The following is a 3427-nucleotide window of genomic DNA, read 5'->3' as shown; positions in this document are numbered from 1 at the left end:
AGATGAAGATGAAGATGAAGATGAAGATGAAGATGAAGATAAAGATGAAGATGAAGATGAAGATGAAGATGAAGATGAAGATGAAGATGAAGATGAAGATGAAGATGAAGATGAAGATGAAGATGAAGATTAATATTTGAATTAAAATTAAGATAAAGATCGAGATTAAGATTGAGATTAAGATTAGGACTAAAGATTAAGATTAAGAAAAATATTACGATTAAGATTAAGGTAAGATTTAAGATTAATATTAAGTTGAAGATGAAGATCATGATGATTATAGAGATGATTATTATTTTGAAAATAATGATGAAGACCAAGATGAAGAATATAGCTATTTTTGTTATATTATATATGCAGTAAATATGTATCTATACGGTTAATAGGACGAAGAGGTCACTGTCCTTCAAAGATATTTTTTTGGATTAAAACTTGTGTTTAAACCAGGTGCCGAGAACATAAGGTGTGATAGAAACTAAATGTCGTTCTCGAAGTTTTGTTCCAAAGAAAACCAAAATGACAACAAAACTGTCGAGAACCTTGTCAATGGGAATTATATGAGAGGAAAACCATGTGGAACGTTCCCAAGGAGAACAAATTGCGGACAAAGCTTTCGGAAACGTTCTAAAAGAACAAAACGGGAACAAAGTCTAAGGAACTTTCTCTCGACAGTTTGGGAACTAAAGTCGCAGGAACTTTCTGACAGAGAACGAAATGGGAAAACATTTTCTCTAAACTATACTAAACTAAATTAAGTTAACGAAAGTGTTAAGACACTAACTTTTCTTGCACAGAAAGTGAAAAATGGGCCCATAAATGGACAGTTAACCTTCATGATGAACGAAATGGAAGTAGATATGATTTAGATTTCCTCTGACCCGCCTCTCTTTCTTAATGTTAAATTCTCAGAATCTTTGTTTTCGGTTTGTTCTCTAGAGGAACGTTCTCCAGAGTTTTGTTCTTATTCGATCGTCCTCGATTGGATAACAAACAGTTCAATGACCCATTAGAATATGAAAATTTGAGCTATGAAAATCTCCATCCCCTAGAAAATTTGAAAGGTTTTTTAAACAATCGCAATGTACGTATGTATGTACAAAGCTAAGTATATATAATTCTTTAAATTATATAGCAAGGTTTAGTACCTTGAAAAACATTATCTTCAAGAGAGGCACAACTGAAAATTGGGTATTTTTGAAATTATGCGTTAAAAATATACACAGAGCTTTTAATTACCTTTCAGCAAAATTTGGAGAACATTTTTATTATAATTTGTTAAGAAACCCCAAGTTGAAGTCTCCCTTGCCCATATAATTTTCATGTGCTAAGAAATATGTATGTAGTTTTTCACATCTTCCGATAAACGTGTAATTTTGAGTTGTGCTGCTTTTGAAGACGGTGTGCTTTATGTATATAAGCCATTCTTTTTTTAAGTCGGACGGATTTCGTAAAAAAAATGATGTCATGTCTCCGACATATATATAAAATAAGCTAACACGTATTCGTGGATTTTTTTCTTTTTTTTCGGAGATGTGGTCTGTCATAGTTCGAATTTTTTCGTGATTCCGATCATTCATGTACTTCCTCAAATCGTTATATCTCGGGAGACTTGATTTTAACGTCGTTATAAAACTAAAGAAACGGTCTTAATATACATATAACATAGGCAGGACTGCCCTAAAGCTAATTGAGCTATTAATAGTTAAACTTTTTGAAGTTAATTTGCATAGTGATACCAATTTACTGGTACTAGGGATTTAAATAATGCCATCGTAGTCCGGTTTAATTCACTGTGAAAACCATGATTAAAAAATAGGCGTTTTTCAAGAAATATTTTTGAAAGTTTTTTTTTTTTATGACGAGATTGTTTATTTTGTGAGAGTCAAACAATTTTTGTAATTTGCTTTCGAAAACTTATGAAGAGATATATGTATGTATGTAATTAGCAAGGTGTTACAAATCGGGGTTATGCAAAAATTTAAATTTTATTGCGGATTCCAATAGAATACCTATCCAGAAATAATATTTGTACGGCAAGATTTGTTGGACTTAAGTTAGCATATATACGCTATTTAGTCTAAAAGGCAGAAATATGGAGGGTATGCATATTAAAATTTGCAAAAAAATTTTTTTTCACATATTATTGGGACAGTGTAATGTAAATAAGAAAGAATTTTAAGTTGCTTAATTCACAGCTACAAGCAGTAAAAGCAAATGCTTTCAGTTTTGTTCTTGGTTTTCTATTAGATTTTTTAGATTTTGTTATATTTTTTCATTTTTCTTTTTCCTGCCAGTTGTTTTGTGTTTAAAGTTTTTTCGATTCAATTTGCATTTTCATATAGTACGTATTTAAAAATTTTGGCAAAAACGCATATTTTTAATCTTAATCTGTTCACCGTTTTTTATCTGTATTAATATTTATTTAATTTTATATTTTTTTTATATACATTGTGTGGCATATTTTAGCACTGCGAAACAGTGTGCCAGAATTAACTTTACTGGTTGGCCACTTTATTGGCTTAGCTATTTTTGGCGGCCAGCTTAAGAGAATTTATATCTACAACGTACTTTCGATAGCAGCTATGTACATTGACAATTTTGTTACTAAATTATATATTTTTTTATTATTCTTCTTCTTAGTTTTTTTTGGCGGATTTCACATTTAATTAATACGCTACGGGTTTTTAGAAAATTGTTGTTTTTGCATAATATTTTTACGCGATGAATTTTCATTAGAATATTTCCATTTTCGCTACCATAAAATATCACCTTGATTTTTATAATATTTGTTTATATATGTATGTAACAACTCCTTTTGTACTTATGTACATTTATGTGTGCCTATAAATACCTATGTATGTACATATCGTAACTTGATTTTAGACCTAGGGTTTCTTCGGAAAATTTGCTTAGAGTTACACGTAGAATCCTGCTTCACTATAGGCGCTTGGTCAAAAAATTTTACCTGCTCTAATGTAAATATCTTTCTGTGAGTTTAAATTTATTTTGTGAGTATGTAAGTTCGTAATAAAAGTTGTAGCATCTTTTATGCGAAGAGAAATATATTTTCATGCGGTTTAGTATTTTAGATATTTGCCTTTAAGTTTTAGCTCAGCCTCAAAATAAAAAAAAAAACATGAAGCTATTCACTGAAGTTTAAATAAAAAACAAAGAATTGATTTTATGGAAGGAAGTAAATTTCGCGCATCGTGATACTGCCCATCATAAAATAATTCCAGTTATTTTTAAATAATATTTAAAATTTGTCTTACTACTTTATCTAAAAAGTATATAGTATATTCTCACAATCTTTCCTTTTTAATATTTTTCCTCTCTCACTTTTGTTTCTTCTTGTTTATTTTAATTTAAAATTTTCTTTGTTTTTTTTCTCCACTTACCTTAACGAAATGATAGAATAGCACCGCTC

General features: G+C 29.7%; 1 protein-coding gene across 2 annotated transcripts in view; it reads right to left on the bottom strand.

The window, feature by feature from the left end:
• LOC118744227 (D-beta-hydroxybutyrate dehydrogenase, mitochondrial) overlaps positions 1 to 3427 on the bottom strand; it is a 209044-nt gene that overhangs the window by 182863 nt on the left and 22754 nt on the right. The gene's annotated exons all lie outside the window — the stretch shown is intronic.

Source organism: Rhagoletis pomonella, unplaced genomic scaffold (genome assembly GCF_013731165.1).
Source record: "Rhagoletis pomonella isolate Grant_MI unplaced genomic scaffold, Rhpom_1.0 Rhpom_scaffold_00008, whole genome shotgun sequence".
Lineage (NCBI taxonomy): Eukaryota > Metazoa > Arthropoda > Insecta > Diptera > Tephritidae > Rhagoletis > Rhagoletis pomonella.
The sequence above is the reverse complement of the archived record's forward strand: the minus strand, read 5'-3'. Positions and strand labels throughout refer to the sequence as shown.